The following is a 27,702-nucleotide window of genomic DNA, read 5'->3' on the forward strand; positions in this document are numbered from 1 at the left end:
TAATAACAATCACAGGGGAAATAAATGAAATAGAGACTAAAAAAATCAGTGAAATTAAGAGTTGGTTCTCTGAAAATATAAACTAAACTGACAAACTTTTAGCTAGACTCACTAAGAAGAAAAGAAGACTCAAATACATAAAAACAGAAATAAGAGAAGCCGTAACTGATACCACAGAAATAGAAGTGATCATAAGAGACTACTACAAACGGCTATACACCAACAAATTAGAAAATCTAGAAGAAATGGATAAATTCTTGGACCATACAACCTTCTGTGACTGAACTATGAAAAAAATAGAAAATCTGAATAAACAGAACACCAGTAAGGAAACTGAAACGGTAATGAAAAACTTCACAAAAAATAAAAGTCCAGGACCAGATGGCTTCACTGGTAAATTCTACCAAACATTCATGGAAGATTTAATGCTTATCCTTCTCAAACTCTTCCAAAAAATTGAGGAGGAGGGAATGCTTCCTAACTCATTTTAAAGGCCAACATTACCCTGAAACCAAAACCAGACAGGGACACCACCAAAAAAGAATATTACAGGCCAGTATCTCTGATGAACATACATGCAAAAATTCTTACCAAAATATTAGCAAACTGAATACAACAATACATTAAAAGGATCATACAGCTCAATCAAGTGGGATTTATTCCAGGAATGCAGGGATGGTTCAAAATCTGCAGATCAATCAACATGAAAGACCACATTAATAAATTAAGGGATAAAAGTCCTTGATCATCTCAACAGATGCAGAGAAAACATTTGACAAGATTCAGCATCCATTTATGATAAAAAAAAATTCTGAATAAAATGGGTACAGAAGGAAGTACCTCAACATAATAAAGACCATATATGACAAACCCACAGCTAACATCATACCCAATGGTGAAAACTGAAAGATATCCTTTTAAGAAAAGGAACAAGACAAGGATGCCCACTCTCACCACTTTTATTCTTTTTTATTGCGATAACATTGGTTTATAACATTGTATAGGTTTCAGGTGTACAACATAATAATTTCACATCTGTATATACTACAGCGTGCTCACCACCAAAAGTGTAGTTTCCATTCATCACCATATAATTGACCCCCTTTGCCCATTTTGCCCCCACATCCTTCCCCTCTGATAATCACTAATCTGTTGTCTGCTTCTAAGAGTTTGTTTCTGTGTCGTTTGTTTTGTTTTGGTTAATCAGCTGTGGGCTAATATAGACAAATTTTTCATAGCTAAATTGCGAAGATACTATGCTGTATCTAATGAGATAATACAGAGTTCAGGAAGCTATACTTTAATTTAAATTGAGTGGTCAGGGAAGGCAAAGATATTTGTTAAAAGATAAACTGAGGCACATTAACATTTTTTAGTTTATTTGTGCAAAAATTGATTTGAATCAAGCATCATCTAATTTAGACTGGATTGCAATATCTTCAAGAGTTAAGGAGAGCTTCCTGAACATAGCCTCATTTGCACTTACTCCTAGCCAGGGGAGTAGAGATCTGCTGAAGGAAGTGAACTTTTTAAATCATGGATGCCTCCTGGCAATTCCAATTTTTGTCTGTGGCTCAGGACTGGAAAGTTGACAGCCATGGAGGTGAGTAAAACTTAAGGGACTGTAGACTGCATGGGTGGTTTTATTCTGGTTGCCTTTATCTTGTGTCCCTTTCTTTGTACAGAGCCTAGAAGCAAGGTCCCCTGGGTTTGGAGCTGTTAACCAGAAGCGGGGAAATGGACCCCCAGGTTTGGAGAGTCTGGCATGATAGAGAAAGGAGTCAGATTGTCCCGAGAAATGGAGGCATTGGAAATCAGGGAGAAGTTTGTGAGGGCAGGGTCAACACCACTGTGGCAAATCCAACAGCCATGTTGAGGTGGGAGTACCCTCCTCTGCAGTGGCCTGAGATGTGTGAACAATGATATTATTTTTCCAGGCCAGAGCAAGACAAAATGTGAACAACCGCAACAACAAAAATAAAGACATTCATGGTGTAAAAATTAGGAAAAGGAAGGTCAGAGAGGGGAGGAGGACTGGAAAGAGACGTTCTCGATCTGACATCTTGGGAGGAAGCATCTACCTCGATGTTGGCCACTGCTCTTCCTACTTAGTTTGATTTCGATGTCTCCAGCATTTGCACAGGACCAGATGTCAGGTGGAGCTTTCTTCGGTTGTGAAATGTGCACCCAAGTTTTGACACTTTGTAATTTGGCAGCAGAGTCATGGTCCAAGAGTACTTGGTAGGGTCCTTTCCATGAATCTTCCTTTTGCAAAAGCATTAGAGTAAAATAATATCTGTTTGGAAATGACAAAAGACTTAAAAATCCCCATGGTTAAAGATCTGATCAGAGTTCATTATAATGGAATTGACAAGGAAATTTTGTTATGTCTGTGACCTACGACATTTTAAGACAATTAGTGGAATTACAACTGATAACATTATACCAGGACATATCAGATTTTTAGGAATTTCATATGGCTTCTAGAACACATATTAATAACATGTGTCATACGAATATAATCTAAGAGTGTTTATCATCTGTTATTTGACAATGCTTCTGCTGTAATTTTTTTTTTTTAAAGATTTTATTATTTCCTTTTTCTCCCCAAAGCCCCCCGGTACATAGTTGTATATTCTTCGTTGTGGGTTCTTCTAGTTGTGGCATGTGGGACACTGCCTCAGCGTGGTCTGATGAGCAGTGCCATGTCCGCGCCCAGGATTCGAACCAACGAAACACTGGGCTGCCTGCAGCAGAGTGCGCGAACTTAACCACTCGGCCATGGGGCCAGCCCCTCTTCTGCTGTAATTTAACATACCAAATAAGCCTATTAGTTTAATATCTCTCTTTTACAAAGTGAAAGACAAATCTTTTGAGATTTTTCCAGGGGCCATCTGAGAAATTTCAAAGTTATGTTGCATTCAAAAAGATTCCACTTAGAGTCTGATTTGGGGAAGTTGTCAAAACATCTAAAAGTTTGAACCATTGACTTGGGATCACAAACCATTATGAAATAACACTTCATTATCCATTTAACCAAAGTGACAATAGAAAAATTTAAAGTCTAATACAGAAGGTTACATAGTTGTAAACAAAACTTAGCTTTTTTAATATTGAGAAGATTGGGTTTTCTTAAGTAATCAAAAACCTAATAAAGACAATGTGAAGCACAGTAAATCATTTTGGTAAGACACAAAATCTTTGCTTTCAAGCTTTCCAGTTAGATTTAACCAAAAGGTAAAACAAACAAACAAAAAAAACCCAAAAAACAAAAACTTTCACAACCTCTTATCAAGGGCAGACCATAGTCTAAGAAAACTTTGTTCTCTTAACAGAGTGAAACCAAATTCTAGTTTTGCACCAGTGCACTTTTGATATTAAAATTCATTGTTAAAAAACTTAAATAAATCCATGCCGAACACATAAAATTTCTTTCCCAAGATTCCTTTTTCTACAAACCTATAGCTTTTGATATCCATTCAGATTTTATCCTATGCTGTTTCCTCTTTCTCGTTCTGGAACAATCAGTCATTTTGCTTTCCTTACCTACTTTTCATATGCATTGTTTTCTTCCACTCTTGTTATTTCTAAATAGTTTTAATTAAATGTATTTATTAGAATTCTTGGCCTTTAGAATCCTTTATTCCTAGTGATAACTTAGAAGTAAGCAATTGTGGACTATTACACAAGCATTCTGTGAGTCGGCAAATTTGTAAACACATTTCATAATTTCTGGAAGTTTATCCTCCTCACAATGAATTTTTCAATGTGGCACAAAACATTGTGACACATTCCTTGCTAATAGACCACAATATCTTTAGTTACTTTGTAAAAGGAAGCCAAAAGTGGATAAACCTATGTTCAGTAATTAATGTTTCAGTATTTTATTTCATTTGGAAATGATCTAGACGTTCAATTAATACCCATTATTTAACATATTTCAGTATAACTTTAAGGTTTCAAGTTACCAAAAAAGATTTTGGAAACTATTTTTAAATAGATATACTATAAAGAATAATTATTGTTGAAAAGTTCACTTATAAACTTTTATCTTATTACATTTATTTAATTCATTTGCTTCCTAAAAATTATGCTTAGATTAGTCATTAAAACTTCACAAGATATTACACAGCTAATCATCATCTTAAGTTATCTTTCTTGCTGACAAATTCTGTAACAGAGAGCACATGAGCTTATTTGACTTTTGCTAAACCTAGGTAGAATAAAAGTTTTATATTTAATGCTGATAACTCTCAAGACATACCTGTTTTAATTAAACCAAAAAACTTAAACTAGCTTTTATTTACTGAAGATTATTCTAGATCACATGAAATTGAAAAACATTTGGGTTAGTTTCTATATTTTTGAGAGTACACTTGATTTATATAAACTCTTGTTTGCCTTTAAGCCAACTAAATAGAGCTCTTTACAAATTAATTTTGGCAATACCGATGCAGGGTTGGTGAGCCGAGGAGTCGAAAGAAAGATTTCTTGGATTCTCAAGGTCTGGCAGTAGTGTTCTTTTATTTAGAGAATAGTGTGGAATAGCATGGGGACAGGATCCATGGGCAGTCAGAGCTGCTGTGTGGGGACAGGACCCATGGGCAAGAGGAGCTGCTGCTGCCACTTCTGCTACAAACATGGGTGGAGAGTAAGGCTAAATTTAAGGCATAGGTATGTGAGCCATCTCTTTACAAGACAAAGGAAAGAACATGTAAAAAAGTTAAAATGTTATCAGTGCAGGTGGGGTCTGGCCATTGGGTGGTCCCACAACTTTTAGATAAGAATCAAATCGGATTCAGTAAAGGCCAGAAGCCACCACCCTAAATCAGTTACATGAGGTTGCCAAACAGTAACCAACTTAAGTCCTTGCCTTCCCCATTAAGAGTTCCCAGAGATAAGGCCATCCTGCCTTCTTCCTGACACAGAGAGGAGGCATCTTTACAGATGGAGGTTTCCCTTACAAATGTAAATGTTTCCCAACAAAGGGCAAGCAAACTCCTCTCCTGCTCCTCGGAGCCTGCTTCTCATCTTCAGTTTTAAAATTAACCAGCCTAAAACCCTCATTAATACCATCTGGAGGTAGAAAAAAATACAGATTTATAACATACATACATAGACAAACATAAACACGCAAACAGATCAAACAAAGATCTCCTAGCTTTTATTTTAAAATTTTAGCTGAGAGACAGGTATGGTAATGCAAGACTCACTAGTTTATAAAAAAAATCAGTTTCATCCAAGTTGTGTTTCTGGCAGAGGGAGTAAATTAACTGCTCAGATGGCTAAAGCTTTTTACTATTATTTGTGGAAGAGATTTTCAATAAGCCTAGTTTTCAAAATTGCCTTTTCTTTTTCTTTCTTCTGATATGAATGACCTTGGTTCCTAGAGAAGACCAGGTAGAATATTTACATTTCAAAAGGCACAGAGAAAGAATACAAGTTCCACTTAGAAGGACTTTTGTTTCTGAAGCCCAGATCCTTTAGAATATCTGCAAGCCTTCTGAGATGAATATCGGAGGTTTTGGATTGGTAAAAAAGAGAGATGGGCTTTGAATTGTTTCTAGATCCACATTTCTGTTCTTGTAAAGACTCAATTTGTAAGACAAGTATGGTTGTTTTTAATTTCTCAGAGAATGGGATTGCAACCAGATTAATATCAAGGAGGGACCCCATCTACCAAGCACATTATCCTCAGTTTGCTTCTTTATATCAGGGAGAAGATCATCAACTAAGATGGAAAACAAAAGATCCCTATGTTCTAGAGTTAGAGCTGTGTGTCTTTGGAATATTTTAGTAAATTCTTCCACAAAGATTTCAGAATGTTCTTCTTTCCCTCTGGGTATATAGTTTCATTCTAGCTTAGGGGAGAAGGCCTAAAAAAATTGTTTTCTATCAGGCTCTAAATATCAGCTTCTTATTGGGCCAACTTTTGACCATAGAGATACTTAAAAAAATCCTTTTGAATATCTTGTCAGATTTCAGCCAGGGCAAATAGTAAATATTCCTGGCAGTACTGAACAACTCCATGGACACAAGAGGTGTCCTCAAAGAGGAAAAAAAGATACTACCTTCTCAGGATCTCTCCTGATAATCACTCTCCAAGATAATCAAAGCAAGAAAGAAATAATTCCCCTGAGAGCTGGCAACAGTGGGTAGAATCCCAGCTGCAAGTGGAGTGCAACCCACATTTCTGTCCAGCCATGTCCAGCTGCAGATGGGGTGCAACCCACATTTCTGTCCAGCCATATCTAGCTGCAGATGGGGTGCAACCCATATTTCTATCCAGCCATATCTAGCTGCAGATGGAGTGCAACCTACATTTCTGTCTTGCCTTATTGTAGGGGTCCACAACCCGATGATTGCCAGGCCAATTTCTCTGGCCACTAAAGGAGACAAACAATAAGGCAATAGTTATCCCTAGGAGGGAAAGGATCAACAACCAATGGGTACCTGAAAGCAGATTCATACTTTCAGTCAAGATCTAATTCTTACAAATGTTTTGTCCTGCCAATCTGAGTTTGGAATAGAAGGAATAATGTGAAATTTTACCTTCCTCTCTCAACCAGGCACCACAGATAGAGATCTGGAGGGTGACTTTGGTAAGAATTCTCACCCTTTGGCAGCTTCTACCAGTTTTCCTGGATCCTGTCTGCAGGCTCTGGAGCGAGTGGGGTGTCCCAGCAGGCCTCATCCTGGTACCAGACACAGTAGAGGAGGAAAAATAATTTTCCCTCTTCGTGTTTTGTGTTTGGCTGAGACCCCTTTTTCACCAGGGCATCTTCTAAATGGATAATCTTAGCTAGGTTAAAAGTTCTCCACCATGGCCACTATAATTCAAGACTGTCTTTGGCAAGGTTAACTTACTTGCCCATCCTTGAAAGAAAATTTTATCCACTCAAGGCCTCACACTGGACCCAGTCCAGCTTAAGTCACGTCCAGTCCAGACCCAGACCCAGCCCAGGTTTTTTTTTTTTTTAGATTTTATTTTCCCTTTTTCTTCCCAAAGCCCCCCGGTACATACTTGTATACCTTCAGCTGCAGGTCCCTCCAGCTGTGGCATGTGGGACGCCACCTCAGCATGGCCCTACCAGCAGTGCCACCGCCGTGCCCAGGATCAGAACCGAGAAACCCTGGGCTGCCAAAGCGGAGGCGTGAACCCAACCACTGGACAACAGGGCCAGCCACCCCCTCCCCCGCCCCTGTACCGCCCAGCTTGTAAGTCGGACCCAATCTGACTCCCGTCAGTTTCCAGACCCAGTCTGGAAAAAGAAATGTTCAAATAAAGTTTGAAAACTCATAATGCAAGAGCTGCAGAGCTAGGATCCCAGAAGGACTTAACAACCACCTCCAGAGGCAGCGAGAAAGCAGTGAGCTCAAGGGGCTCCACACACACCCACCTGGTTGCTCATTTCTCGGGGGCAGGCACCTTCAGGGTCTCCCTCAGTTCCCTCATTTAACACCAGGACTGTCAACAGGTACAGAACTGTTAAAAGACAAACTTAGGGATACTTAAAAATTTTAAGAGTTTATTTGAGCAAAAATCAATTTGAATTGGGCAGCATCCAATGTAGCACGTAGAAAGGAGCCCCGAGGGGCTGTACAAGATGAAAAACCTTTATAGGCTGAAGGGAGTGGGGACAAGGAAGTTATACTAGGCAAGCAAATTAGTTATTGAAAAGTCACTTTCCTTTAGAGGATGGAAGGGGCCTATCAGGCAGATTACCTAACTAGTGCTGGTGGGGTGATTCCTGGTTGACTGGTGTAAAGTTCCTTCTCTGGGAAAGCTGAACCTGTAATTAAGTTAAGTCTTGGTTTGATGACGTGGGGCTTAGTATAAGTGACTCCATTTTGGGCCTGTTGTCTTGTTTTGAACAGATTAAAGAACTTCAGTTATGGAACTTCTGGAGAGGGAGGCTTGAAATTTGGATGCAAGCTATTGCTCTAAGTGGTAATTAAAATTTTTGTTGATTTACTTTTTTCTTGCCTGAAAGATTAATACATGCATATGATAAAAAATTTAAGTAGTACAAGAAGAAGCACAGTGAAAAGTAAATATTCCCACATCTGATCCCTGAGTGCCAGTTTGTCTCGCCAAAGGCAACTGTGCCATTTCCTAGAGTGTTACCCTCAAATTAATCTGTAGATATGGACCTATATGTATCTTTTTCTGTATTGCATATCTTTTTATATAAATAGGTACCTGCTATACAGGCTGTAGTATACTTTGCTTAAAATATGATCTTTACATAAATATCTTCATTCAATTCAAGAAGGTAAAGTGAATTTCTGAGGCATGTTAATTGCACATACTTGCATGTTGGTGTTCTCATTATTTTTTCCCCCAAACTGTATTCATTTCTGCTAAAGCTGCAGAGGGCACCGTGGTCCTTCCAGAGGGAGGCATGGCCTCACATAGTGTTTGGCAGTTCTTGATTATGGTGCAAATTTTAGGGGTCAGAGAGCTCCTGGTATTACAAATATACATGAATTTGAAATACTTACCTGTGCTCACTTACTTTATGAATTTCATATAAAATTAATTGCAATGTATATTTATATCATTCCATCCCCTTCAACAGGAGTAATTTTTGTTTAATAGATAAACAGTGTTTAATTTCAAAAGCACAAGTCTTTAATCTTGCAACAATTATCTGCAATGATTACAGACATAGTGTCCCTTTCCTTTTAGTCATGGTTACACAGGAGTTCAGTGGCAGATGGAAACTGTACTGGCTTGGGTCAGTCCAACTCCACCATTTATAAGCTATGCCACACTAGAAAATCATTTATCTTGTAATTCACCATTGTCCCATCCACAAAATGAGAAAATTGTATGAGAATATTTCTAAGGTTCCTTTCAGCTTCAATAAGTCTATGACATCTTCATAAAAAAAGAAACTTGCTAAAATTGAGTATGGATGAGTGTCAAATAGAATACAGATGTATGAGAGGAAGGGAAAAGCAACCTAGGTTACAGAGAAAATCTAAGGTAGTCAGAGTGTTGCAGAGGCTGATGGCAGTCCACCAAAATCCACTCTCCTCTTTCCAACCAGAAAGCGAGACTACATTCCCAGCTTGTGTTTGACAAATAAAAATGGCAAGCAATAGGATATATTGGAGTATATGAGCAAGCCATTTGGTATAAACCTAATTCGGCCTGACCTTGTTTTTTCCAAAAGGGCCTGACTGTGGCTGTTGAGCACGCATTGCATATCTGCTTAGACATTTCCTGTGGCAAGAACAAAGGCCCTCGAGATAAAGGTGCAACTTCCCCCCACATTGGCATTTCCTTAGGGATAAGCATCTTTCCTTAGGCTAGGAACTGATTGCTGCACTCACCTTTGACCACCCAGCTCACCTGTGACCACTCAGCTGGAGACAACAGACTGCCGCCCTGCTGCGTTCACTGAGACAGAAGACCTACCTGCTGTTTCCATCAATCGCTGTGCGGACAGAGCAGTCTCGCGACTACGGTAAAAGGGACATTTCAATCCTATGTGAAACATCCTCTCTGGGGGTATATAACCACTCTGTGCACCCCACTTCTTTGGTGCCCTTTCTTCCTTTGGGAAGAAAGGCCCTGGGTTATAATCCTCAGATTTAAGCTCAGAATAAACTCACCCAAATTTTCATTTATAGATTGATTATGGATTATTTTCCTTGACAATGTCAACCACTTAACATATTTATTGGCATTTAATGTGTTTTCAGTCATTTGCTACTGTCAACAATGCCACAACTGATAGCCTGATATACATGTCCTTGCACAGTCATTCAAATATATGTATACATTCTTAAAAGCAGAATTGCTCGCATAAAGGGTACATGCGCCTTCCAATTTTTGATATTGCCGAATTACCTTCCAAAATAGTTTTATTAAATCAATAGTGTTTTCTACTCCTAAACAACGAACAATTATTAGCAACTGCAGGTCATGTTTTTGGTGAGAGAAAGGAGATAATTCTTGATGCTTCTTAAATCAACTAAGAAAAGGACTGAAAGGAAATGAAATTGCCTAAAGAAAATGTTAATACTTTACTGGGATACATATTTAAAACAAAGGAAAACCAAGCACTATTTCTGGGAAAGAATTCAGAATCACTTTTCCACTTTCGCTAATAAAAGTTTGAGCTCATTACTAAGTGAGTTTTTCCACTCTTCAATAATTCTTTTCCTAAGTCAACCTTTTAGGAACTTACAGCCAATGGGAACAGGAGTTCAAACAAAAAGAAAGAGGAAAAACCTAAAACTCACAGTTTCTAAGGAGCACAAGATTCTTTTGTTTCTGGGCTGGGTAGTAACTTTCAACTCTTGTCGTTTTAAGGGTTTTTAGATTAAAACAGGAAAAAGTATGACTGTTTAAAGGTGGTAATTCTCTTTTGATTGTGGAAAAAAATTTCTCTGCCGTGTTTTCCCACCGATTGCGAAGTCTTCAAGGATGGGCGACGGACGGCGTTCGTACCGGCTGCCCGCCCTCCAGAGGCTTCCAGCAGACGGCCGTCGTCTCCGCTGCCGCCAGGACAGCCGCCCTCCGCGCCCCGTGGCCGCCTCTGCTCCAGACGCTGGAAACGCGCCTCCCCCGCGGCGAGCGTCCGGGGACGCAGGGGACGACGCGTGACGCCACGGGGCCGCCGCCCAATCAGACGCGGCGTCGCGGAAATTTTGACCTTTAAGGCGGCGCGGGCGTCGAGCCGGCCGGCGCTCGGCGGGATGGCGGAGGAGGCGGCGGTGGCCGTGTGCGTGCGCCTGCGGCCGCTCAACAGCAGGTAGGCCGTCGGCAGCTCGGCCGCTCGCCCTTGGTGCGCGGTCCCGGCCCGGGCGAGAGACGGGCCGGCCGGGGCTTCTCTCGACGCTGCGCAGCCGGCTCCCTGCGCGCTGGCCGCTGGCCCGGCCGCCCGGTGTCCCGGGGCGCGAGGCCCAGGCTGCTCGCTGCGCCCAGGCTTCGCTCCGGCGGCGGCTGGCTCAGCGTTCAGGACGCTGCGAGCCTGATATTCGCCCATTTGGAATTCTTTCCTTTTGGTACAGTGTAGACACTACCGTCGTTGCCCCGTGGATCTTACATTCTAGAGGAGGAGACACAGAGGTCATGAACCCTATAGAGAGAGCAGGAAGGGCAAGAAATGATGTCTGTTTGCTTCTCTAGTCTCTGCCCCTCCCTCAGAATACTAACACATTTTTGCATTTGAGAAATATGTGTTAAATGTTACTGTGTTAAATAAAGGGGAATATCAAGACGAGGACTTCCCTCTTGTCTAGGAGCTCATTATCTAATGCGTTAGAAGACAGCTCCGGAACAAAACCATCACGACACTGTGACAGGTGCTGTGACGGGCAGGTGGGGAGTGTGCCGGAGGGGTCATTAGCCCCACAGCGAGATGACGGCGTGGGAGACGGGCAGGGCTGGTGTCAGGAAAGTCCTGACACTTTTCAGGGAGAAAGAATAGTTACGTTACTTGATGGAAACGGAAGTCGGGGTATTCCAGGCACAGAGGGATTAAATCTCTTCTCTTGGGGGAACCTTCAGATAGTTGATTTGTCTTGAGTTAGGGTGTATATAGGAAGTCAGAGGAAGCAAAGGTTGAAGAGAGAAATAAACATGATCGAAGTCTCACGTGCCGTGTGTTGAGGATTTCGGATGGTTTTGAAAGATGTTAAGCAAGAAGGATAATCGGAGTTGCGTTTGAATGTATCTTTTCAGCATACAGTGCTGGGTGGGGGAAGGGCGTGAAGACCTTCCCAGGGACGCTCCGGTGAGAGGGCAGGAGGTCAGGGAAGCCCCATTGAAGAGTGGTGACCCCTTAAAGGTGGACTTTCCACATTTCTCCCAATTATAGTATAGGTCATTACCATCCTTTAAAATATTCTTCAGAAGACGAAATCTTTTAAATTATCTTTCATATAACAGACTTCAAAACTAGTTATAAAATGCACTGTTTTTATTCTTTTAGAGAAGAAGCTCTTGGAGAAGATACGCAAGTTTACTGGAAAACTGACAATAATGCTATTTATCAAGTTGATGGAAGTAAATCCTTCAATTTTGGTAAGCTTATAATAGCATCAAAAGTAAACATATTATCCTTTTCCTTTTAAGAGTACAAAAGGCTTATCCAGAATACTGGATTTGACATTAAAGATAAGACTAAGCCGTCTGTAAACTGCTTCAGTGGAAGATTTGAAAAATTGCTCATCCATCCTTTATGATAAGTAAGATAATGAATTGATGTTTAAAACACAGTTATAGTCATAATGCCTTATGACTGAAACTAACATTTTTCCTCTTATTCATTAGTGTATTTGTGGCCTAAGACTCCGTAAGCCCAAAATATGTTGCTTAATGTCAAGTCATCTTTAAGATCTTTCAGTTAGGTATATTCTTTCCACAATTATTTTCAAGAAAACTCTTTAAAGAATAAATAGTGAAGATATTCCTTCTTGGCTAGAATACAGCGGGTACCTACTGCCCCTTTTGTGGAGCTTGTCATATGGTGGGAAGAAAGACTTTAGACTACTAATTACACTTATGATGACATGGCTTTGTGGGAGTTTCTAGCAGGGGATCTAACTAGCTTAGGTACCCGGCACCTGTAGGATGAGCGAGAGCTAGCTAGGGCAAAAGGACTTGGAGGCCCTCAAGGTTGGCCAGGCTGATTTGTGTATTGATTTAGCACATTCTGTATAGTGCTGACCATGTGCCGGACACTGTTCTAAGCACCTCATATATATTAACTCATTTAATCCTCCTAACAAGCCCATGTGATAGGTACCTTCCCATTTTAATGAGGAACTGAAACGCAAATCACACAGCCAGCAAATGGAGGAGTCAGATCTGTGTTCCAGCCACACTGCCATGCTGCCACGTAGGCACCACAAAGCACAGTAAGGTCCCCTCAACAACCTTAGGAGTGAGAGTGATTAGGTTGTTGACTTAGTGTTATGCTAGAAAGCCAATATCTAAGCCTTTAGAGTAAAGATGTATAGAATAGAAAATGATTCCTGGTAAAGGACTATTTGATAGTATCAACATAAATTTTTAAAAGGTAGAACAGTATGTTCCAGAGATGATAAAACCAAGAACAAGGGATACACAGGCATTCTGACTCAAGTGCTGCAGGTTCTCAGTAGCTGTGTATGCTCACAAGGGGTTTGGACTCACCTACCTGTCTGAAGCAGCTGGTATTAAGATTTGAATCATCCTGCCATCTCTCCTTGCCCTGAACTCCTGACCCCTGGCAGCATTCAGATGGCACTTTGGTTTTCCATAGGGTTCTACCTGCAAGTGCAGATGTTGGTCATGGTGCAAGCCGTGTGAGCACTGAATTTCTCAAGACAGTTGATACATTTCCCTCCTGACTGACAAATCCATTTCTTGGGGGCTTTCTAATGTGAGCCCACCACTGAGAGAGTGGTCCATTTTTGATGCACCAACAAATGAGAGACCACATCCTGGACTGGTGGATTCATCATGGCAAGTGCTACCTAACCCCAGCCCTCAGCAGCCAGCCAACCAGCTGTTCTCTGTAACACTTCAGCTTGGCTCGGTGCTTTTCTTCCAATTGTCTGTGTTTCTTGGTTTAGTTTGAGCCAGGCCTTCTTGCTAGATATGTTATAAACACTAAAATTTCTCAAAGAATAGTAATAGTTTGCATTTCCTAAGTATTAACCATATGTTCACAGTAATTCTCTAAGGAAGATAATATATATTCACTTTACAGGTTAGGGAAGTGAGGCACAGAGACATCATCCACGTTGCCCGAGGTCACATAGCTTGTAAGTGACAGAACCAGGATTTGCAGGCAGTCTGATTCCAGATCCCCAGGTTCAGCCACTATGCCTCACTGCCTCTTGAAAGCACATAAGATAGCTGACTTGTGTTTTTTTGTGTGAGAACCAGCACATTTTACTTTATAGAGAAGTGTATTTTCAGAGGACCAATAAGTTGAAGAAAATATTGTGAGTTAAATATTTTATCATACCATATCCTGACAATTTTATTTCTTTGGGCAGCTACTAATTCAAAGTGAAAACACAGTTGATTTGTTTAGTTTAACTTGTGTGTTTTTTTTTTTAGATCGTGTCTTTGACAGTGATGAATCTACTAAAAATGTGTATGAGGAAATCGCAGTACCAATCATAGATTCTGCCATACAAGGCTACAATGGTTTGTATCCACTGCAGAAACGTTTTATTTAGTCTTGGGTGTGTGTTCAACAGTATTGATAGTTTTACATACTCTCGATGCTTTTTCAATCTTTGTGTGTGTGTGTTTTTGTGTCCCCAGGTACTGTATTTGCCTATGGGCAGACTGCTTCAGGAAAAACATATACCATGATGGGTTCAAAAGATTATTTGGGAGTAATACCCAGGGCAATTCATGACATTTTCCAAAAAATTAAGAAGGTAAATAGCCAAATTTCCGGTACATACGGGTAAAAGCAGTCACCTCTTGTCATGGTGGAAGGAAGCAGGTTTACAGTTCTCTTTCGATTATCCACGGGGAAGGAAGAAAGGCATAGCGTACATTTGCTTTCCCCACAGCCTTGCTTTAGAGCTTAGAGTCCTTTCATTCTTTCCCTTGAATCCTGAAGCAGTGCTGCTCCTGTCACAAAGCAGGCATTGAGGAACAAGAAATCTTAACCCTGCCTTTGAGGAGCTGTCCGTGATCGTTCAGGAGCAGGAGAGGGTAGATGTGGTGAGAAGACCAGGATAGGCAACCTAATCAGTTAAGGCGGGTTTTCAATTTGTTTTTTCCTTACTGTTTTAATGATTTTTAATGTTCTTATTTGAACATCTGTTTGTAGGGTTTTATTTTAAGCTTAGAGAGTTGGACTGGGCACCCTCTTCTTCGAATTTTATGATGCCATACTTTTCATTATTTCTGAAACAATGCTTTTATATTTCTTTTTTTTTTTTTAAAGATTTTATTTTTTCCTTTTTCTCCCCAAAGCCCCCCGGTACATAGTTGTGTATTCTTCGTTGTGGGTTCTTCTAGTTGTGGCATGTGGGATGCTGCCTCAGCGTGGTCTGATGAGCAGTGCCATGTCCGCGCCCAGGATTCGAACTAACGAAACACTGGGCCGCCTGAAGCGGAGCACGCGAACTTAACCACTCAGCCACGGGGCCAGCCCCAATGCTTTTATATTTTTGTGTTTACTTTTGTCAATATAGAACCATAGGATTTTTTTTGTTTGTTTTACAAAGATAACTTCTCAAAGAATATTTTAATGTTTATTATGAGCACATCAACATTCAGTATTAGGTTTTCATAACTGGGTGATCTCTGATGTTTTTACATATGTTTTCCCCTAGTTTCCTGATAGGGAATTTCTCTTACGTGTGTCCTACATGGAGATATACAATGAAACCATTACAGACTTACTCTGTGACACTCAAAAAATGAAGCCTTTGATAATTCGGGAAGACTTCAATGTGAGTAACAGTGGCTCAAACAATACAGTTACTTATTGGGATTATAGTTCATGAACATTAACCTTTACTTTCCATTATTTTTTAAAATGTCTCCTGTTTCTGTGATTTGTTTTTTGTTTTCTTTCTTAAATGTTTATGAGATCATCTTTTAAGTGATGTGTATCATTTTGAAATGTTGACAGTTGTAATATTTTTGTGTAAGGGCCTCAAAAGAACAAGATGGAAGTATCAGGTTAGAATTTGGTGTGCTTTGGTATAGGATATAAATTGTAAATATCATAGATTTACTTCTTATTTTTATACAGAGTAATATTCTCCATTTTCTACTTTTAACTTCTACAAATTAATTCTGTAATAGTTTGCACCTTCTCTTGAGATGCACACTTTTAAGTGACTTCTATTTCTCTACTCTTCCCATCATTAACCTTGTTTCAGAGGAATGTATATGTGGCTGATCTCACAGAAGAAGTTGTTTATACACCAGAAATGGCTTTGAAGTGGATCACAAAGGGAGAAAGTAAGACTTTATGCTGTATTTCCTCAAAACACTTGTAGAATAGTAAAAACTATTCACTTGAATGTATTTAGGCTTCAAATCACACTTTTCACTTTTAAGCTACAGTAAAAGTTAATGTTTTTCTTTGGATTTTAATATATGCCGCTGAAATATGACTCATTTTTACAGAGAACAGACACTATGGAATCACAAAGATGAATCAAAGGAGCAGTCGTTCTCATACCATTTTTAGGATGGTGGGTAATTCTCTCTCTACTTGGTCTTTCCAATTAAGAAGACACTAATTTTTCTACAAGTTGCCTTTTCTGTCTAGATTTTGGAAAGTAGAGAGAAAGGTGAACCCTCTAATTGTGAAGGATCTGTCAAGGTGTCCCATTTGGTGAGTATTGGTAAACCCTGCTAATGTACTCTATGGGCCAAAGCAAAATTTAATTCAGCTGCTGGATGTTTGGTTTCATAAGAACTGTTAACTAAATAGGGAAAAACATCTATAAATTGGTAGTTTATTCTTATCGGTAGCATGAGATAACTAGTTAAAATATAGGAAAAATTCGGGGGTCTTTCTTCCTGTTATGTTATGGCTGCCATCTCCTAAAATTTAGATGTAATGGTTGTAGGAGTTGAGGCCTTTCCTAACCAGTAACGAAAGAGGATTTGGGTTTTTTTTTCCAATCTACATTTAAAACTTAAAGTAATCTTGGAATTTGGTGATTTTTTTTTAACTTAGTCTCAGCCAGTAGAATTGAGACTTGTGAGATCAACAGAAACCTAGATGGGATGGTTAAAAAATAAATCACATATTCAAGTTCGTTCTTAAGTACAATAAAAAAATACGTTTTATATTATGAGCACAATGTTTTATGGTTTTTATTTTTTTTAATGAAAAAAAATTACATTTATTTAACCGATGGAAATGTTGCCACTGTTGACGATGTATTCAAAGTATGCATTCTGTAGATGGCACTCTCTTTGGTTTACAGCACAGGCCTTCCCATGCATCCTCCAAGTTGTGTTGGATCATATGCTGATTCACCCAGAGTTTCTTTTTGTTTTCAAATGGAGTGTTTCTTCCAATAAACTTTATTTTTCCCCCAAGGTAGTTTCTTTCTTTCTTTTTCTTTTTTCTTACTGTTCTGTTGGACATGCGTGTCAGTGAAAGCAAATTAAAATGAATTGAGGGGGTTTGCGGCATTCTACAGATCTGAAGAATTTATTGCAACAGGAGAAACCATTGTGGTCTTTCTTATCATTTAATTTTAACAGTCCGTAGATACTGGGACTTTTTGTTCCCCCTTAATTGCAATTTTTCTCCCAAATGGTGGGTTGAATTTATTTATTTATTTATTTATTTTTTATTGAGTTAATGATAGGTTACAATCTTGTGAAATTTCAGTTGTACATTACTGTTTGTCATTCGTGTTGTAGGTGCACCACTTCAGCCTTTGTGCCCACCCCCCACCCCACCTTTCCCCTGGTGGCCACTAATCTGGTCTCTTTGTCTACATTTTTAAATTCCTCATGTGAGTGGAGTGAATCAGAGATTATCCTTCTCTAACTGGCTTATTTCACTTAACATAATTCCCTCAAGGTCCATCCATGTTGTTGCAAATGGGATGATTTTGTTCTGTTTTGCATCTGAGTAGTATTCCATTGTATATATATATACCGCATCTTCTTTATCCATTCATCTGTTGATGGGCACTTAGGTTGCTTCCATATCTTGGCTATTGTAAATAATGCTGCAGTGAACATTGGGGTGCATAGGACTTTTGGAATTGCTGACTTCAAGCTCTTTGGATAGATATCCAGTAGTGGAATGGCTGGATCGTATGGTAGTTCTATTTTTAATTTTTTGAGGAATCTCCATACTGTTTTCCATAGTGGCTGCACTAGTTTGCATTCCCACCAGCAGTGTATGAGGGTTCCATTCTCTCCACAACCTCTCCAACATTTGTTAATATTAGATTTAGATATTTTTGTCATTCTAATGGGTGTAAGGTGATATCTTAGTGTAGTTTTGATTTGCATTTCCCTGATGATCAGTGATGATGAGCATCTTTTCATGTGCCTATTGGCCATCCGTATATCTTCTTTGGAGAAATGTCTGTTCATGTCTCCAGCCCATTTTTTGATCGGGTTGTTTGATTTTTTGTTGTTGAGTTGTGAGAGTTCTTTATATATTATGGATATTAAGCCTTTGTCAGGTATATGACTTGCAAATATTTTTTCCCAGTTAGTGGGTTGTTTTTTTGTTTCAATCCTGTTTTCATTTGCCTTGAAGAAGCTCTTTAGTCTAATGAAGTCCCATTTGTTTATTCTTTCTATTGTTTCCCTTCTCTGAGTAGACATGGTGTCCGAAAAGATCCTTTTAATACTGATGTCAAAGAGCGTACTGCCTACGTTTTCTTCCAGAAGCCTTCTGGTTTCAGGTGTCACCTTTAGGTCTTTGATCCATTTTGAGTTTATTTTGGTGAATGGTGAAAAAGAATGGTCAATTTTCATTCTTTTACATATGGCTTTCCAGTTTTCCCAGCACCATTTGTTGAAAAGACTTTCTTTTCTCCATTGTATGCACTCTGCTCCTTTGTCGAAGATAAGCTGTCCATAGGTGTATGGTTTTATTTCTGGGCTTTCAATTCTGTTCCATTGATCTGTGCACCTGTTTTTGTACCAGTACCATGCTGTTTTGATTACTGTAGCTTTGTGGTAAGTTTTGAAGTCAGGGATTGTAATGCCTCCCGTTTTGTTCTTTTTTCTCAGGATTGCTTGAGCAATTTGGGGTCTTTTGTTGCCCCATATAAATTTTAGGATTCTTTGTTCTAATTCTGTAAAGAATGTCATTGGGATTCTGATTGGGATGGTGTTGAATCTGTAGATTGCTTTAGGTAGAACGGACATTCTAACGATGTTTATTCTTCCAATCCATGTACATGGAATGTCTTTCCATCTCCTTATGTCGTCATCCAATTCTCTCAAAAAGGCCTTGTAATTTTCATTATATAGGTCCTTCACTTCCTTAGTTAAATTTACCCTAAGGTATTTTATTCTTTTTGTTGCTTTTGTGAATGGTATTGTGTTCTTGAGTTCTTTTTCTGTTAGTTCGTTGTTAGAATATGGAAATGCTACTGATTTATGCAAATTGGTTTTATACCCTGCAACTTTGCTGTAGTTGTTGATTACTTCTAAGAGTTTTCCAATGGATTCTTTGGGGTTTTCTATATATAAGATCATGTCATCTGCAAACAGCGAGAGTTTCACTTCTTCCCTCCCTATTTGGATTCCTTTTATTCCTTTGTCTTGCCTGATTGCTCTGGCCAGGACTTCCAGTACTGTGTTAAATAAGTGTGTACAGTACTGTGTTAAATAAGTGATGATACATGTCTCGTCCTGTTTTCATGGGGATGGTGCTCAGTTTTTGCCCATTGAGTATGATGTTGGCTGTGGGTTTGTCATATATGGCCTTTATTATGTTGAGATAGTTCCCTTCTATGCCCATTTTGTTCAGAGTTTTTATCATAAATGGCTGTTGGATCTTGTCAAATGCCTTCTCTGCATCTATTGAGATGATCATGTGGTTTTTATTCCTCAGTTTGTTGATGTGGTGTATCACGTTGATTGATTTGCGGATGTTGAACCATCCCTGTGTCCCTGGTATGAATCCCACCTGATCATGATGTATGATCCTTTTGATGAATTGCTGAATTCGGGTTGCCAAAATTTTGTTTAGAATTTTTGCATCTATGTTCATCAGTGATATTGGCCTGCAGTTCTCTTTTTTCGTGGTGTCCTTGTCAGGCTTTGGTATCAGCGTGATATTGGCCTCATAGAATGTGTTAGGAAGTGTTCCATCCTCCCTAATTTTTTGGAATAGCTTGAAAAGGATAGGTATTAAATCCTCTCTGAAAGTTTGGTAGAATTCCCCAGGAAAGCCATCTGGTCCTGGGGTTTTATTCTTTGGGATGTTTTTGATTGCTGTTTCAATCTCTTGCCTTGTGATTGGTCTGTTCAAATTGTCTGCTTCTTCTTGAGTGAGCTTTGGGAGATTGTAGGAGTCTAAGAATTTATCCATTTCCTCTAGGTTATCCATTCTGTTAGCATAGAGTTTTTCATAGTATTCTCTTATAATCCATTGTATTTCTGCAGAGTCTGTTGTTATTTCTCCTCTTTCATTTCTGCTTTTGTTTATTTGAGCTTTCTCCCGTTTTTTATTTGTAAGTCTGGCTAGGGGTTTGTCAATTTTATTTATCTTCTCAAAGAACCAACTCTTTGTTTCGTTGATCCTTTCTACTGCCTTTTTTGTTTCAATAGTATTTATTTCTGCTCTGATTTTTATTATTTCTCTCCTTCTGCTGACTTTGGGCTTTGTTTGTTCTTCTTTCTCTAGTTCAGTTAGGTGTAGTTTAAGATTGCTTATTTGGGATTTTTCTTGTTTGTTAAGATGTGCCTGTATTGCAGTGAATTTTCCTCTTAACACAGCTTTTGCTGTATCCCATATGAGTTTGTATGGCATGTTATCATTTTCATTTGTTTCTAGGTATTTTTTCTTCTTTAATTTCTTCAACGATCCATTGCTTGTTCAGTAGTGTATTGTTTAGGCTCCACATCTTTGTGCCTTTCTCAGCTTTTTTCTTCTAATTAATTTCTAGCCTTATAGCATTATGATCGGAGAAGATGCTTGTTATTATTTCAATTTTTTTTAAATTTGTAGAGGCTTGCCTTGTTTGGCAACATATGGTCTATCCTTGAGAATATTCCATTTGCACTTGAGAAGAATGTGTATTCTGCTGTTTTAGGATGAAGTGATCTATATATGTCTATTAAGCCCAATTGTTTTTTCATTTAGCTCCACTATTTCCTTGTTGATTTTCTGTCTGGATGATCTGTCCATTGATGTGAGTGGGGTGTTGAGGTCCCCTACTATTATTGTGTTGTTTTTAACATCTTCCTTTAGGTCTGTTAATAGTTGCTTTATGAATCTTGGTGCTCCTGTGTTGGGTGCATAGATATTTATAAGTGTTATTTCTTCTTCATGAAGTGTCCCTTTGATCATTATATATTGTCCCTCTGTGTCTCTCTTTACCTGTCTTATTTTGAAATCTGCTTTGTCTGATATAGGAATTGCAACACCTGGTTTTTTTTTGCTTGCTATTAGCTTGAAGTATTGTCCTCCACCCTTTCACTCTGAACCTGTGTTTGTCCTTGAGGCTGAGGTGTGTTTCCTGGAGGCAACAAATTGTTGGATCTTGTTCTTTAATTCATTTTGCCACTCTGTGTCTTTTTATTGGAGAGTTCAGTCCATTTACATTGAGAGTGATTATTGATTCATGTGGACTTAATGCTGTCAATCTGTTGCTTGTTATCTGGTTTTCCTGTGTTTGTCTTCCTGTGTGCTTTAGCCTACCCATTTAATACTGCACTTTCTTATGCTGGGTTTCTTAGCTTTTTCCTTATTTATGTTTTGTGGCTTTGTTGTGTTTTTTAGTTTAGTGTCTACCCTGAAGTTTGTATTTTGAATCTCGTGTATAATATAGTCTATTCTCTGGTGGTCTCTTACTTACTTGGCCTAGACTAATTTAGTCCCTTTGCTCTTCCCCTCCTAAATTATTATTTTCATTTCTTTTTTTTTTAAGATTTTATTTTTTTCCTTTTTCTCCCCAAAGCCCCCCAGTACATAGTTGTATATTCTTCGTTGTGGGTCCTTCTAGTTGTGGCATGTGGGACGCTGCCTCAGCGTGATTTGATGAGCAGTGCCATGTCTGCGCCCAGAATTTGAACCAACAAAACACTGGGCCGCCTGCAGCAGAGCGCGCGAACTTAACCACTTGGCCATAGGGCCAGCCCCGTTATTTTCATTTCTTATTCCAACTCGTGTTATGAGTTTGTAGTTAGAGTGATAAGATCCACTTTGCTTTGGTAGTTTCCTTACCTTTGTCCTAATGCTATAGGTGAATATTTGCTATCCTATTCTGGTTCTATTTATCTGTCTCCCTACTCTGTGGATTGTGTCCCCTTTCTCCCTTTTTTCTTTTTTCAGGTATGAGAGCCTTCTTGAGGATTTCTTGTAGTGGAGGACTTTTGGTTACAAATTCCCTTAACTTTTGTTTGTCTGGAAAAGATTTAATTTCTCCCTCACATCTGAAGGATATTCTTGCTGGATAGAGTATTCTTGGCTAAAGATTTTTATCTTTTAAAGTTTTGAATATGTCACTCCATTCTCTCCTAGCTTGTAAATTTTCTGCAGAGAAATCTGCTGAAAGTCTGATAGGAGTTCCTTTGTAGGTTATTTACTTCTGTCTTGCTGCCCTGAGTATTCTTTCTTTGTCTTTCATTTTTGCCATTTGTACTACTATATGCCTTGCAGTAGGTCTTTTCACATTGACAAATCTAGGAGATCTGAAAGCTTCCTCTACACACATTTCTCCCTCAATCCCTAGATTTGGGTAGTTCTCTTCTATAATTTCATTAAGAACACTTTCTGCTCCATTTTCCTTTTCCACGTTCTTGGGAATTCCTATTATCCATAAATTCTTTCTTCTCATTGAATCCGCTATCTCTCAGAGATTTTCCTCATTTTTTTTAACTCTTAGTTCTCTTTCTTCCTCTGTCTGGAGCCATTCGGCCTGTATATCTTCAATTATGCTAATTTGCTCCTCTCTGGTGTCTACACAGGCATTCAGGGAGTCCGTATTCTGTTTCATCTGGTCCATTGTGTTTTTCATCTCTAGTTATTCTGTTTGATTCTTCTTTATAATTTCAATCTCTTTTGTGAAGTAACTCCAGAACTCGTTGGCTTGTTTCTCTATCTTTCTCTCTATCTCATTGGGTTTTTTGATTATAGCTGCTCTGAACTCATTTTCACTTAGTTTACCTATTTCTAAGTTCTCAGGACTTAATTCTGTGTTTTTATTGTTTTCCTTCTGGTCTGGAGCTTTTATAAATTGCTGGATGGTAGAGGAGCGGTTTTTTCACATGGTGGTAGAATTGAGTTGCAGTTACAGCCTGTTGCCACTATATGGGGGTTGAGAGCCGCGTGTTTTGAGCTCTCCGCCTTCGGACAAGATGGCAGCACCCAGCATTGTTTGCCAGGGGGAGGGGCTGTTTTTCTGGCTCGCCGATCTGGATTTGGATCAGTTCTGTTTTCTGGTCTCCTGAGGCCCTGGGTTTATGGGGTCCCCACACACGGAAGCTTTCCCCCATCAGCGGGTTTCCACTATACCGGCGGCAGGAGTCCTGGGCAATCCCCCGGTCACGTGGCCCCTCCCCCACTCCTTCCCTCACCTGCGGCAGTGATCCCAGACTCTAGGGGAGGGAGCGAAGTTCTCTCCTACCCTGTTCCAGCTCCTCTGAGGCCAGCAGCAGGGTCTCTGTCCTCCGTCTTTTTGATACTCTAGGTCTCTGATCTCCTGGCATTAGGTTTATTAGCTGAAATTCAGTTTTTTTTCAGTCCTTTGTTGTAGTTTGGAGGGGAGAGAGTCCCAGGTCACCTCACCCCGCCATTTTGCTCCACCCACCCCGTCCATGAGCACAATGTTTTAGACTGTAAATCGCTTGAAGGGAAGAGTAATGTCTAATTCATCTTTATAGCCCCAACACATCGTATGTAGTTTATATTCAATACCTGTTTGTTGAATGAGTGAACATAAGCATTATGCAAACACTCCTTACCACATAAGTAAACCTCCCATTTCCTTCTTGCTGCGCTGTATCAATTCTCTCTGTTTTTGTGCTTCCTTCCTATTCCTTACCATTATTACTTTATTCTCTGTCTTCAGGACCTAAATTCTTTAGCTTGATGTGGGATACGATTTAAGATTATTCTGTTTGGGAGCTGGCCCCGTGGCCAAGAGGTTGAGTTCTCATGCTGCTTTGGAGGCCTGGGGTTTCGCCACTTTGGATCCTGGGTGCGGACCCAGCACTGCTCATCAGGCCACGCTGAGGTGGTGTCCCACATAGCACAGCCAGAAGGACCTACTACAACTAGAATATACAACTGTGTGCTGGGGGGCTTTGGGGAAAAGAAGAAGTGGGGGGGAAGATTGGTAACAGATGTTAGCTCAGATGCCAATCTTTAAAAAATAAAGATTATTTTATTTGAAAACTTCAGGGAAAAAACGAGTAAATCTATAATATGTTTATTCACTTTGAGATTTTGAAAAATCACTCAAGTATCTAATTCTAGTTCACCCCAGTTATTTTACTACACAGTATAATGTCTATTATAATAGCCTATTCTTTCTTCAGTTTAACAATAAAAAACCCCACAAAACCTAACTTCTGTTTTGTTTTCCAAACCTGGCCTGTGATATTTCACTGCAATTTTTAACTTTTCTCTTAATAATGTAGCTTTAATACTCTTGACATATTCAGTGATCCATTTGGTGACTTTTCTTGTGTTCTTTGATGTTCTATTATCTGGCGACCTTAGATATCATCAAGTCCAGCCCTCCAGCCTCCCGCTCACTCTAAGTATCTTCTTGGAAAGAAGTCTTCCCCAGAGTCATTTTCTGGCTCTTTGGAGGGAGTCTCTGAGTGTCTCCTGGCCTTTCTGGGAGAATAATATCCAGGTTCTCTTAGCTCTGCTCCGTCTCTGTTCCCTTCTGTGGCTTCTTTTCCCTACCTTTCTAACAAAAACTCAGGCGTGTTCTGTGGCCTTTCTTACTTCCCCGTTGCCCTCTGACATTTGGTTCACATTTGTCTTTTGATGACAGCCATATATTTATTTTGTCTAGAGCTCTGAGTTCTAATTCATATCTTCCTAAAGATTGTTATAATGGTGTGTCTCACTGATATCTCAAATTTTAGTGTGTCTAAAACCAAGTTATTTCTTCCTACCATGATGAATATTCCTTTTTCCAGTATTATCAGTGTTATCCTGGTCACCTAGGCTGGAAACCCAAGTCAGTTTCACCTCATCTTTTTCTGCCTTCTCTTTTGTCCCGTCATCCCCGTTTTTTATTGATGCTACCCTTTAGCATTCCATGGGTGTCATACTCAAGTCCTCATCTCTTGAATTACTGTATCATTCCCCTGGACCTGGCCCCCATGACCTGGTTTTGCTTCTTCAGTCTGTTATGCAGATTTCTGATGTCACTAAGCTTGTGTCGTGTCACTTCCTTGGACAAGATCTGGCCACTCTTAACCAGTCTAACTTGACGTCCTTCTGCTCCATGTGCGCTCCTCTCTTAAGGATAGGTTGGGCCACTTGGTATCTTTGAACACTAATGCTTATTCCCATCTTTATACCTAAGTTCATGCTGCCTTCACCACCACTTCACCCCTTTATTATGTATCTAGGCCATCTGTGGTAGATACTACACAGGAAAGGTGAGACTTCTTTGAATGTTTTAAAGAAAGAAGTATCTGAGACAGGACTCCAAAGCAGAAGTGTGTAATCACCTGCTCATCACTGGAGGTCTCCACAGAGACAAATAATTTAAATCTTTGACTTTCTTTTAATGCATTAAGAATATTTGCGGAGGCTTTACAGTGTTCTGAGCCCAGGACTGGGCTCTGAGATTAAAAGAGTAAAGAAGACATCCCTCCATACTTACTGTCTCCATGGCAACCTCCCTAGTCCAGGCCGCCTTGTCTCCATTCACATTCCTGCCCCAGCCTCCTAACTGGGCTCCTGGCTACGGTCTTGCCCCTCTCCAATCTGTTTGCCCCCCAGGGGCCCAGGTGACCCTTGAGGAAGTTCAGTCAAGCATGTCACTCTTGTCAAAGCCGTCCAATGGCTTCCCATTGCATCCCAAAAACCCGCTTCTGTACCCTATCTTGTCCCATCTCTCCTTCACCAACTCTGCCACACTGCCCTTTCCATTTCTTGAACACACCAAGCTCATTTCTGCTTTGTGACTGGTGTGCTGGTTGTTCTTTAATCTGGAGTATGGTTCCCTTGGTCTTTGCAGGGCTGGCTCCCTCTTCTCCGTCCTTCCAGATCTTAGCTGAATTGGGGGACTTCCCCTGCCATCCTGCCCAAAGAGCCTGTCCTGTCCTTTCCTCTTCCCACTTCTAACACTCTGTTTAAATTGTCTGTATTACGCTTAACATGCTATGTTTCTTATTTGTTTGTCTTTTTCTCTCCTCTCACTAACTTCCTCCTCCCCGAGTCCCACCCTGTGCAGAACATAAGCTGAGAGCAGGGTCCTCATTTGCCTGTTGCGCTGCCATATCCCTAGCACCTAACGTGCTGCCTGCAGCACGACAGGCAGTCAGTTCTTTCCAACAATATTTGTGAAATGGAAGAGAGGCCCATGGTTTTAAAGATGCTACAGTGTGGTCAGAGACGCAAATAACTAGCTCAACACAGTAAGTGCTATAATAACCAGTCATATCTATAAAGACCTCTGGGTACACCGTTGAAAGGTCAATTCATTCACGGTATAGGGAAGGAAGGATCAAGTTGACAAAGCTACACTGGGAAGGTGGCAGTTGCCTTTGGTCGTGAAGGAAGAGTAGGGGCAGACTAGAACATCAGAATCAGCGAAACACAGGGAATGGCAAAGGGTAGCTGTGCATGGTGTGGAGGGCATAGTCCGTAGTTCAGCCAGAGTTAAGAGTAACTGATGGACAGAAATGAGGCTAGAGCAACACAAGTGCCGGATTATAAAGAATCGTATTCACCATGGTAAGATTTCGAACTTTGTGTAGGAAAGTGAACCTATTCTGGCAGCATTATGGAGGAGGTATTATAAAGAAGGAACAAGATGTTGAGCTCAGTTTGACTCAGACAAGGGAAGGCTTAAATAGTGAGGTGAGAAACAAGGAAACAGATGGGGTGTTCAGATAAACCATGGGTTAAAAATGTTCTTCCAGTACTTTGGATTTTATTATTTCAAGTTACACTTCCTAAAGGTTTATTTTCATCTCCTGCAGAATTTGGTTGATCTTGCAGGCAGTGAAAGAGCTGCTCAAACAGGTGCTGAAGGTAATGAAAACTCATGAAATATTTTGGTCTGAAAGTCCTCCTGTTCTTTAACAGAGTAAAAGTGCCACCATGCATTTTAGAGACTAATAAAGTAATGATAATTTTGTGATAAAAGTCTTTAACAGAAAAAGCAGCTTCCTTATCTGGCTTATTATCTGCTTTGTGCTGCTGTAGCGTTAGTTAAAAAGATGAAACTCTGTCGTTGACAGGATTTATAGTTGGAAAGCTCCTGAGAGTCCCATGAACACCATAATCAGTAAGGAAATTCAGAAAAGTGGCAGGATACAAAATTAATCTATAGACATGAGCACCTCCTAACACAACAGCCGGTTGGAATATTTAATGTACGAAAAGACCCCCTTTGCAATAATGACTTAAAAGGCATAATACCTAGGAAGAAACTCAACAAAAATTGTATAAGACCAAAATAAGGAAAACATTAAAACAGACCTGAAAGAGGTAACCAAACACTGAGACAAATGAAAACGCATACTTAGATGGGAAGTTTCAGAACCATAAAGATGTCAGGCCTCTCTCTGTGTTAGTTTCCTGCAGCCTGACATAGAGACACTCAGCTGAGTGTGGCCTGTACCCACCACACCAGTGGATCCTCAGACCTGTGAACAAGAAATAAATGCCTGTTGCTTTAAGCTGGCTTGTTAAACAGCAGTATTCCAGCAATAGCTGAATAACGCACCTGTGCAATAACTGCTGTTCAGAAGGATTTGTTGCAGTATTTTTTGTGTACATGGCAGATTGAACACCTGCATGTCCCTCAGCAGGGTGCTAGGTCAATAAATTCTGATACATCCATACAATGGAATTCTAT

General features: G+C 39.9%; 1 pseudogene; it reads left to right on the plus strand.

Moving 5' to 3' along the window:
* The first annotated feature begins 10,669 nt into the window (after positions 1-10,669).
* Positions 10,670-27,702, plus strand: part of LOC106827334 (centromere-associated protein E-like) — a 79,574-nt pseudogene continuing 62,541 nt past the window's right edge.

This window comes from Equus asinus, unplaced genomic scaffold, assembly GCF_041296235.1.
Source record: "Equus asinus isolate D_3611 breed Donkey unplaced genomic scaffold, EquAss-T2T_v2 contig_803, whole genome shotgun sequence".
NCBI classification, from domain to species: Eukaryota; Metazoa; Chordata; class Mammalia; order Perissodactyla; family Equidae; genus Equus; species Equus asinus.